The following is a 12,211-nucleotide window of genomic DNA, read 5'->3' as shown; positions in this document are numbered from 1 at the left end:
GTGGATGTGCATGGCTTACGCAGGCTAGGGCTAGTAAACATAAGAACCATTCTGCCCATCTTGTCTGCCCATTTTCCCTAACATAACGACCTTAATCAGTCCTTGGTCTTGTCGGAGCTTGCTCTACCATGAAGCACCGCACCTTACATACATAGCTATAAATGTGATGGGAATGTCTTATTATCATAAAGCCTAATAAACAAATGCAGTTGTATTGTGTTTCAGAGTTGATAACTGTTCATTTAGGGTACACAAACTTAATCCACTCCCTATGTAGTTGTTAATCGCAAGGTACAGCTTTAAGATTTTGCTGATTGCTTTAGTGTTTGTTTGCTTATACTTCAATGTCTTATTTCTTATTGTTAAGATACAAAAATAAATATTAGCTGTCTTTACAAAACTCCATGTGTGCTTACAATAAAAAGGGTATCTATTTACTGATCTTTTGAAAATGCATACCTTGAGCTTTTTATTTTTTTATCGCTAGCTACCTAAATGTTCTGAAGATTTGTGTAGTAATGAAAATGGTCAGCTATATTGAACAGATTAGGTTACCATTTGGTGTACATTTAATGCACTGAGCACTAGGCACTTTCTTTAAGACGTAGCCACACAGCTTTAGAATAACAAAAACAGGCATATCCAGTTCTGTGTCTTTGTGTTGGGCTTTGAGGGACTATTCTTTTGGTGTCATGTACCTAAATGAGTACAACCACATTAAAGGAATGGGTGAGGCATTCATATGGAAATTTACAAATAACAGAGGTCAGTACCTGATTATCTATTAGGTACACTGAGCATGTAACTAGAGGCCTCTAGTGCCTTAAAGGATAACCTGGTGGCAGTTATATTCCAGTGGGATTGAAAGCTGGGAGATCAATTCCCTTTAGGAGCTGCAGCTCCTGTTTCATGTAGGAGTGGAGTCAGACCCCTCCAGCTAAGGAGATCTGTTGAGTGTATGTACCAGTGTGAGCAAGCACATGTACGTAGAAGCTCCTAAGGGTCTTAAAAGGACAATACAGTGTCCCAGGCAGCACTTTAAAGGCCCCCGACCGGAGCGGTAAAGGCTAATACTGTGTGGGAATTTAAGCACGCATGGGATAGGCACACGGCTATACTGAACCTAAGACAATATAAAGGACTGGTTAAGATCGTTACATCAGGAAAAAATTGCTGAATGGTTCTTATCTATCATCAAATTCTATGTTTCTGTGATTGCATTTTAAAGTGGTTTGTAGGCACTTTTTTCAAACCTGAAATAATTACCAAAAATACTTGTCTTTTAGTAGAAACTGTAGCTCCCCACCATCTCTGTGGCCTGATTTGTGCTATTGATTGTCTGGTGTAAGCAGTCAGTTTCTGAAAAGCACTTACCCTGCGTAAGGGTTATGGGCCAGCATCTGTATCCCCCTTTCTGTTCACTAATATTTTTAGGGCTGCAACAACTAATCGATAAAATCGATAATAATCGATAATGAAAATTGTTGCCAACAAATTTCATTATCGATTAGTTTAATCGATTTCATGGAATATAAAATGAGGGTTTTTTCAGAGCAAATGCTCTGAAAAATACCTTTCATTTTATAATCCGACCACCATAGAAGCCCCGGCGAAAGTATCGGCCAGCACAGCAGAGGTTATCTGCGCGTATTGCGCAATGTTCGCCGGCTGCCAGAGAGGAGGATCCGCCGCCACAGCGCTGTAGGGTACCTGGACCCTTCTCTCTGGCAGCTGGTGGGCATCTGTGCGATGTGTGCAGACATCCTCCGCTGCTGCCGGCACTTCCACTGGGGCTTCTATGATGGCGTACCTGCGTCACATGACCTTCCGGTGTTCAGTCATTTGGGGGCAGAGTGTTATATCTGGGGTATAAGGCATATCAGAGGGCACTATGGCTATCATGCTTACCTAAAAATCTCTTCATTTAATCTGGCTTCCTTCCTATAGTTCTTGGTATGTATAACCTTGCTACTAATACCATCATTTAATGTTAACATCCATAATTTATTTTGTTATATATATACTGTATTTATTAGTTTGCAAGATTATTCCAGTATCTAAGTGTCCTATCAGATGGGACATTCCTCAGCCACTGGAATTAGGAAGAACAGTGATAACAAAGGCCTGATGAACCAATTTTTATTTTAGATTAGCCATACATTTTTTAAATTACATCTGTGATACACACAGATTTAGTCCTGTTTGATTCAGATTATTTTTGGTCATTTTGATTCAAATATAACAAATGCTACATTTACATTTAAAACACTTTAGACTTATATGACATGAATAGGTTTTTTATGTTTTTTTTAATAAGTCAATATATTGCCCAACCCCTTTTACCTAAAATGTTAAATAATAACAAAGAAATAATTTTGTATTGCAAATGTGTTCTCCCAAACACGTACACATAAAACCACTTTGTTGTAGGAGTTATAAGCAAAAGGACTTTAAATAAACATCCTTAACTGTATTAGTATGTTAGCAGTTTACTGTAAGTACTGTCACCATGGTTGCTGTAATGCACTGATAGTAACCATGTTACAGCTACTTAAACCATCACATGCTTTGCCCACTGTGTTTAAACAGGATCAGTAAACGCGTATGTTCCTACGCTACTATAATAAAAGTAACAGACATGTCTTGATTTATGAAATTAGCACAGATACACCAACAGATTGATTACTGCTTATGGTTTTAGCAGTGTAAAAGTATGAAGGCTTCAGACCATAGCACACAAGTAAAAGGACAGGAGAGCGAACATTAGGAAACACAATCTTTTGACATAATTGACCGACACATAATTTTCAAATAACAGGTCCCCTTCAAACCATTGGGAGAATCAACCACTGGGGACTGGAATCACTTAAAATGTTTTTTTGTGAACACTAAATACAATATGGCCTCCTTAGAGTTGGTTCCTCAACTACTTGTTTTAAAGATAATCCCAGTAGGGAGTATAGAATATCCGCATCTCCAGGTACAACCAGCTACTTTCGTTTTCCAGTTCACATCAGGAAGATTAAAGTCACCCATTATTATAACATCCCCCTTCACTGTCATTTTAGCTATTTCCTCCACTAGTAGATTATCTAGTTCTTCTACTTGTCCTGGGGGTCTATAAATCACACCTATGTGAGTTACTTTACTTTTGCCAAATTGTACTGTAACCCAAACCGACTCTATGTTCTCCTCACCAACTTGTGTTAAGTTAGATTTTATGTTATTTTTCACATATAGGGCCACCCCTCCCCCTTTCTTGCCCTTTCTGTCTTTTTCTATATAAAGAGCACCCCGGTATTGATATGTCCCAGTCATTTTTCTCATTATACCATGTCTCAGTAACAACCACTATATCAACATTCTCAGTTGCCACAACTGTTACAAGTTCATGAATCTTATTTCCTAAACTGCAAGCATTTGTAGACATGACCTTTAGCTTGTCGTTTAACACTGATGCTGCAATCGCTTTCTGTCCATTTTGGGGGGCCATATATATGCTTCTCCCTATTTTCTGTATAGACCAAGCCCCCAGATCTACCCACCTGGTTACTAAGTAAATCGCCTTCCCTTTCTATACTGTCTAGCCCGGTATTTTTTCTAGGGCTGAAACAACTAATCGATAAAATAGATAATACCGTATTTGCTCGATTATAAGACGACCCTGAATATAAGACGACCCCCTAAAATCTGAATATTAATTTATGAAAAAAAGAAAAAGCCTGAATATAAGACGACCCTATAGGAAAAAAAGTTTTACCAGTAAATGTTAATTCATGTAAACTATGTGAACAATTTTTTTTTAATAAAAGCTATGATTGAGAAAAATATTTTGGTTTTATTTCCTTTTTTTTCAACTTGCCCCCCCCCCCAGTTATGCACATCTGCCCTCTGGCTTGCCAATCTGCCCCAGAAATGCCTTATACCCCCTATATGCCACTGTGCCCCATGATATGCCTTTTAACCCTCTAAATGCCACTGTGCCCCATGATATGCCTTGTGACCCCCTATGTGCCACTCTGCCTCCAGAATTGCCTTATACCCCTATATGCCACTCTGGCATTTAGGGGGTTAAAAGGCATATTATGGGTCAGAGTGGCATATAGGGAGGTATAAGGCATTTCAGGAGGCAGAGTGGCGTATAGAGGGTTAAAATGCATTTCTGGAGGCAGAGTGGCATTAAGGGGGGTTAAAAGGCATTTCACAGAGCACTCTGCCTAAAGAAATGCCTTATGCATTAACACTCCCTCCCCCTTCCTCCTCCAAACTTACCGGAGCTTCTGAGTACCCGGTACGTAGTCCGGGCAGCGTGAAGAGCTCTACGCGATTCGCGTAGACAACTTCCGCACCAGCCGGGAGGAGGTGCGGTTAGCAGCGGGGGTTGTCTGCGTCCATCACGGGGATCTCTGACAGCTGGGGAAGGTCTGTGTATGGGAGGGGGAGAGAGGCAGAGTGGTGTATGGGAGGGGGGAGGAGGCAGAGTGGTGGAGGGGAGGAGGCAGAGTGGTGAGGGGGAGGAGGTAGAAAGGTGTATGGGAGGGGGGAGGAGGCAGAGTGGTGTATGGGAGTGGTGTATGGGAGGGGGAGGAGGCAGAGTGGTGTATGGGAGTGGTGTATGGGAGGGAGGAGGAGGCAGAGTGATGTATGGGAGGGGGAGGAGGCAGAGTGGTGAGGGGGAGAAGGGAGAAAGGTGTATGGGAGGGGGGAGGAGGCAGAGTGGTGTATGGGAGTGGTGTATGGGAGGGGGAGGAGGCAGAGTGGTGTATGGAAGTGGTGTATGGGAGGGGGAGGAGGCAGAGTGGTGTATGGGAGTGGTGTATGGGAGGGGGGGAGGAGGCAGAGTGGTGTATGGGAGGGGGGAGGAGGCAGAGTGGTGTATGGGAGGAGGCAGAGTGGTGTATGGGTGAGTTATAGTGGTGTATAGGGGGTATAATGAATTTCAGGGTAGCAGAGTGGTGTATGGGGGTGTAATGAATTTCAAGGAGGCAGAGTGGCATATTTGGGGGAGTTAGAGTGGTGTATAGGGGGAGGTAGAGGGTGTATGGCGGTATAATGAATTTCAGAGTGGCATATCTGGGGGAGGCAGAGTGGTGAATAAGGGAGTATAATGAATTTCAGGGTGGTGCAGGGCATTTATGGGGGGCGGAGTGGCATATCAGGGTGCACAGTGGCATATAGGGAGGTATAAGGCATAAATGGGGCGAGTGGCATATTGGAAGTTATAAGGCATATCAGGGGGCACAGTGGCATATAGGGGTATAAGGCATATTGATATTATGCATATCAGGGGGCATAAGACATATCTGGGGTAAAAGGTATATCAGGGGGCTCAGTTGCATATCACTGGCATATAAGGAGTATAAGGCATATCAGGGGGCACAGTTGAATCTCTGGCATACAGAGGGGGTCAGATGTGCATAACTGGGGGCAGTTTGGTAAATAAAAGAAAATATAAACAAGGCTTTTTTCTCATGTTTTTTTAAATATGAAAAATAGTTAACATATGAATTAATATTTACTAATAACTTTGTATTAAAACCTAGTTTGAGAAACACTGTTTGGGTTCTTGTAGCTTTTAGTATTATGTCAGTAAAAAAAGAAGGTGAATAGAGAAATGCCATTGTGATAAAGAGATGAAAGTGTAAATGTAAGTTTTTTATTACATTATTTGAAATAAAAAAATGTGCATTTTTTTAATCCGATTAATCAAAAAAATAATCAGCCAACTAACCGATTATTAAAATAATCGTTAGTTGCAGCCCTAATTTATCCCCCCCCTCCTAAAATCTCCTCTGACTGTCTAGCCATTCTACTATTTGTCCTGAGTTTAGAAATACCCAATGTTTTTATGTTTTTTTGCTTTTTTTCCCTGCAAGTTATAGGGCAATCGCAAGTAGCATTTTACTATTTCAAAACCATTTTTTCAAAATCTGGTAAATCTGCCCCCATGTGCTATTTGGAACATCTTTGAAGCCGTTCAATGCAATTTACCCCATCAAACCATATATTTTTGAAAGCTAGACATGGTATTGCAAATGTTAGTATTTTAACTCTTTCCATGCACTAATTCTACCACCAGTCGTTGTCAAACTTTGTGGTAGTAATTTTGTTTTGTTTTTTCCCACACACATTTTACTTCAGGTGTGAATTTACAGCTGCTGGTATGTCACTGTCAAATAACACCCCAATGTGTGTCGCAGCATATCCAGAGTACAGTGATACTCCCAATGCATGGGTTTGTTGGGTTGTTTGGGGGCTAAAAGGCCACATTTGGGATATGTGCATTTGTCAAATTAGAAATTTGACAAGCGGTCATTCTGCCCCCTGTGTTATTTGGAGCATTGTTGAACCCAGCCAAGTCAATTTACCGGGGAGGGGCCAGACATGGCCTTGATGCCGATCTCGGTGTTGCTGAATGCCTCGACAATGAGGTATTACAGCAACACCGTTTGGGTGAAGAAAGCGATCGTAGATGGATTTCTACACTCATTTAAAGTCATATGCCAGACACGTCAATTGTCGTCAAGGGGTTAAATGGTTGGCCTCTTTTTGCAACAATGTTTGTTTCCCCACTTTAGCTCTTCCTTTTATACTCATTTGTAGAATGTGTCTACCAATTCAGATTTAAAAACATTCTGGGTTTTGATCAACAATCAACAGCTGGAAGTTGCAGAGAGCTAGACCGCTTATGTGATAAAATACTGACATCTAGTGTTTTAAAGTAACAGCCTAAGTATTCTGAAAAAATACATGAACATGTGTGTTTCGAATAGGAAGGAAGTGAATCTTTGGTGAAAATCAGAGTATGTTATAATTTGAAGGAAAACGGAAGAGTCACCCTGAGGTTCCAATTCACAAATATTTTGGAAATATAAATCAGTGTTCGATCAGGGAGGAATTCACAGAAAACGACTTTCTCTTGAAAACTTTGCTGTGAATTCCTCATGCTGATCGAGCACCGATTTATTTTTCCAAAATAGTTGTGAATTGGACAGCAACTTTGGAGTGTCTTTCTTCCTTTTTTCCTTGAATATTGAACGCGTTGAGCAGGTGACAAGACAGAGCACTTGGGATCTTTATCTGCTAACGCTCAGCGTGAATAGACACTGTAGATTGAGACCATGGACTTCCTGGCTGGTTTCAAATATGGCTTCAAGTTGCTATTTTTGTTTAACCCCTTCGTGACAAAGGCTGATTTTACTTTTTGTACCCTTCGTGACAATGGCCGTTTTAACATTTCTGCGCTGCTCGTGTTTAGTTGTAATTTTCTTCTTTCCCGTTTACTGAACCCACACACATTAGATATTGTTTTTTTCAGGACAAGAAGGGCTTTCTTTAGATGACATTGTTTTGATTGTATCATATTATTTACTACTAAAAAAAGTATAAAATATGGTGAAAAATTTAGAAAAAAATGACTGTTTCTAACTTTTAGTTGAAAAATCTTTTACTCATCTATAAAAGGTAATGAAAAAACCTGCTAAATGGATTCTACTATTTGTCCTGAGTTTAGAAATACCCAATGTTTTTATGTTTTTTTGCTTTTTTCTACCCATTATGGGGCAATAAGTACAGGTAGCGTTTTGCTATTTCAAAGCCATTTTTTCCAAATCTGGTAATTCTTCCCCTCATGTGCCATTTCGGGTATCTTTGAACCCGGCCAATGCAATTTACCCCATCAAATCATATATTTTTGAAAACTAGACAGCCCAGGGTATTCCAAATGCTAGTATTTTAACTCTTTCCATGCACCATATCTACCACCAGTTTTTGTCAAACTTTGTGGTAGTCATTTTTTTGCATTTGTTTTGTCACACACATTTTACTTCAGGTATGAATTAAAAGGTTCTCGTTTATGTCACTATCACAAAACACCCCAATATGTGTTCAGCAACATCTCCTGAGTACAGCGATACCTCACATGAATGATTTTGCCTGGCTGTTTGGGGGCAAAAGGGCCACATTTGGGGCATGCGCATTTTTCAATGTTGAACTTTGGCATTTGGGGATCCACTGCCCATGCCCCATTTGGTACATCTTTGAGCCGGGCCATTTCAGTGTGCCCAACAAAACCATATATTTTTCAAAACTAGACACCACAGGGTATTTTAAATGCTGGTATTTTAACTCTTTGCATGCACACATTTTACCACCAGCATGTTTTCAAAGTTTGCAGTAGTATTTTTGTGTGTGTATTTTTCCCACACACACCTACTTTATGGCATATTAAGGTTAATATAAGGTTAAGTATTTTAACTCTTTCCATGCGAGAATTGTTTTAAGCTAATATGCTAATTTTAGGACTTGCTCACAAAAATATATTTTTTATATATATATATATTTTTTTTGTCTTTTTAAAAAAAAAATTTAAAATTTTTTTTCAACTTGGAGGTTCCCCTGATAGTGACATCAGTGGGAAATGATTTTTACATTTTACTAGTTTTTTACTATTTTTTTTCTAATTATTATAAATTTTATTTTTTAATTTATTTTTACTAATCACACTGTGATTAGAAAGCTGGCTTCCATTGACTTGCATGGTGAATGCAGTACCTGTATTCAACCTGCAAGTGGAGCCAAAGTTCTCTAGATGGTCTGGACCGTCTAGCGAACTTTTAAAATTTGTTTGTTCCTGTTACAGGGCAGCGGCCATCTTGCTTGATGGCGAAGATCATCGGCAGCTGCGGCTGTGACCGCTCTCCGGAGCGGTCACAGCCCATCGAAAGGTAAGTGTTTGGTGTCGCTGGATACCTCCTGATCGAGGCATTCCAGCGACACCATTTAAGTTTAGGAGGCGATCGCCAAAGTATGGCGGATGTTGACGCCCCGTGGAGGGGCCAGAGATGGCCCCTTCGTTCCGATAGCGGCGTTGCTGAATGCCTCGAGGTCGAGGCATTCAGCAACGTTTTTTGGGTGCAGAAAGCGAAAACAGATCGCTTTCTGCACCCGTTTAAAGACGTCAATTGTCGTAAAGCACATGCTTTTCCGTGTCGTGCCAGGACCGGCAATTGTCGTTAAGGGGTTAAACCCCTTTTCTAACATTTGCCAAGTGTGGCTCTGAAGCTCTATAAAATTGACTAAAATGTGATGCAATAAATTCTGGACATAAGGTTTCCTCCAGTGGTATAAATAGAAACCACGCAGAAAGCGCAACAGGAAAGTATGAGCCTGTATCCCAATGTTGTAGTTGGACTCTTCCCCTGCCTCTGTATCAGGAGAGGACAAAGTTAACTTCTAACCAAGTTATGATCTATTTACCCTGTACAAGAGTGAGAACCAGTAGAGTTGTGGCCAAAATTTTTGAGAATGACAAGTATTGGTCTTCACAAAGACTTATATTTTTGTCAGATGTGACCATGGTATACTGAAGTATAATTATAATCATTTAATAAGTGTCAAAGGTGTTCACTGACAATTACATTAAGTTTATGCAAAGAGTCAATATTTGCAGCATTGACCCTTCTTTTTCAAGACCTCTGCAGTCCGCCATGGCATTCTGTTAATTAACTTCTGGGCCACATCCTGACTGATGGCAGCCCATTCTTGCATAATCAATGCTTGAAGTTTGTCAGAATTTGTGGGTTTTTGTTTGCCCACCCACCTCTTGAGGATGGACCACACGTTCTCAATGGGATTAATGGGGAGTTTCCTGGCCATGGACCCTATATTTCAATGGTTGGTTCCCCGAGCCACTTAGTTATCACTTCACTTCTGCCTTATGGCAAGGTGCTCTATCATGCTGGAAAATGCATTGTTCGTCACCAAACTGTTCTTGGATGGTTGGGAGAATTTGCTCTTGCAGGGTGTGTTGGTACCATTCTTTATTCATGGCTGTGTTCTTAGGCTAAATTGTTAGCCCACTGCCTTGGCTGAGAAGCAACCACACACATGAATGGTCTCAGGATGCTTTACTATTGGCATGACACAGGAATCATGGTAGCGCTCACCTTGTCTTCTCTGGATAAGCTTTTTTCTGTATGCCCCAAACAATCAGAAAGGGGATTCATCAGATAAAATGACTTTACCCCAGTCCTCAGCAGTCCAACCCCTGTACCTTTTGCAGAATATCAGTCTATCCCTTATGTTTTTCCTGGAGAGAAGTGGCTTCTTTGCTGCCCTTCTTGACACCAGGCCCTCCTCCAAAAGTCTTTGCAATTCATCTGACCACTCTGGAGTATATTGCCATCATCAAAACAGAGGCAGCACACTTTGTGAAAATTAATATTTGTGTCATTCTCAAATCTTATGGCCACCACTGTAGGCCTGGCTTAGGGCCTTCACCAAACCACCACAAAGAGCCTACACAAAGTCCTAGACCCACCACTTCAACTTTAGACAGTTAAGATTAACCGATACAAAACTTAAATTTTTATGAACACCTTCATATGTATCAGAAATACAGCAGTTTCAGAACCCTACTGCTTTTTCTTTCTAGATTCTCAAAATCAAGTTTGTGTTCCTTTTAATTCACTCAAATGACTTTTCCAAATGAAAGCCTTCATGCTGCCTCTGTAAAGTCAGAAGGGATTTACCACCAGTAACCTCATGACAGAGGTATTAAAGTTTCAACTGCATAAAAATAAACCATCTCTATATAGTTTTCCAGTGCGCATGGCTAAACTAAAATCAGGATGAGGAGGGAGGTTATAGCCAAGTCAGCTGTCCCAGACCCCATAAGCACTACACAATATCACTCACTGCAGACAAAGATTTAGCAGACCTGGTAAGGGTTGAAAAGCTAGGCATACGATGCTCTAGATATACATCAGTCCATATCAGTTACATGAATACATTAGGGAACAGAGAGATACTTCAATATATAAAGACACTAGAAGTAAGCCCTCAGTGAGAATTTTAGGACCCACTGCAAGTTTATCAAAAACCGCCAGGGCTTTATTCAAAACCATACATCAGGGATGAACATGCCAAATTCAGGAGCCTTATTACTTAAGAGGGGTGGCTAATACACCACATTTTGTAAAGCAAGTGCTTGTATTGTTAAGAATTTGTTAGGAGCATTGAATGAGAGAGTATTACGTGGTATAACATATCACATGTTATTTAAGGTATCATGGGAGGAGTATACTGTATATGACCTATGCAGCAGATGTTAAGGTTTCAATGTGGTTTATTCTTTGCGGGAAATTAAACAGAACTGAGCTACTATTGGTTGCTAAACTGCATGCAGTACACCACACAAAGTAGTAAGGTTTAAAAAAAGAACACAAAGCAGATATTCTACACAGGGCCGGCCCAAGAGAAAATGTCGCCTGGGGCGAAGTTTAAAATGCCCCCCCCCCCCATTATCTACCCTTCCTCTCCCTGCCGCCCCCCCCCATTATCTACCCTTCACCCCCCCCCCCCCCCCGTACTAACCTTTCAGCAGTCCTGCGGCGAGTCTCCCTGCTCGGTCTCAGTGCCGGCTTGTAATGCTGAGCGCCGGAAATGAAGTAATCTTCCGGCGCTCAACATTACAAGCCGGCACCGAGACCGAGCTAGAGGGCTCGCAGAGGAGAGAGAGAGGGGCGCCGAGCAGGTACTGACAACTTGGTAAGATAAAAGCACTCGGCGCCCCTCTCTCTCTTCTCGGCTTATAAAAAAAAAATAAGGGCAAAAGTGCCGCCTGGAGCGATTGCCCCACTCGGCTCCATTGTCGGGCCGGCCCTGATTCTACACCAAGTATTGTAACGTTTTGGAATGAAAATGTTCTCTTAACAGTTGCATGAATATGAATAAATCATGGTTAAGAGCTAGATTGAAAAAAATTTCTTTAATTTTTAACGTTTCACTCCTAACTACATTTAAAACAAACAAATAAAGGTAAACACAAATATATTTAATATAGTGCTTTCAGGTACAGATACTTTTGAACCATAATACAGATACAACATCATGGAAAGAAGTTTAAGTATAAGCAGCTCAGAGGAAAATACACAGAATGAAAAAAGGACAAGCTTACTCAAGCACAAACGTAAACCCTCAAATACTTTGCAGTCAAATGCACAGTCCCCAATAACCTGCACAACCTTTTCCAATAAGCAAGTTTGCAGACTTCAATGAAGCCTGGTAAGCAAATGAAGCAAATTTGGGATTTGCACAATAAAACAATGACATATTTATATTAGCTTCACCAAAGTGCTGTGTAAAAGCATTCATTCTACTATACTGTGCATGTTAAGGTGAAGTATCGGAAAATATTTACTAGTCGCCT

Source organism: Sceloporus occidentalis, unplaced genomic scaffold, assembly GCF_023333645.1.
Source record: "Sceloporus occidentalis isolate IW3139 unplaced genomic scaffold, rSceOcc1.0.p SCAF_17, whole genome shotgun sequence".
Taxonomy (NCBI): domain Eukaryota; kingdom Metazoa; phylum Chordata; class Lepidosauria; order Squamata; family Phrynosomatidae; genus Sceloporus; species Sceloporus occidentalis.
Note: the sequence above shows the minus strand (reverse complement) of the source record.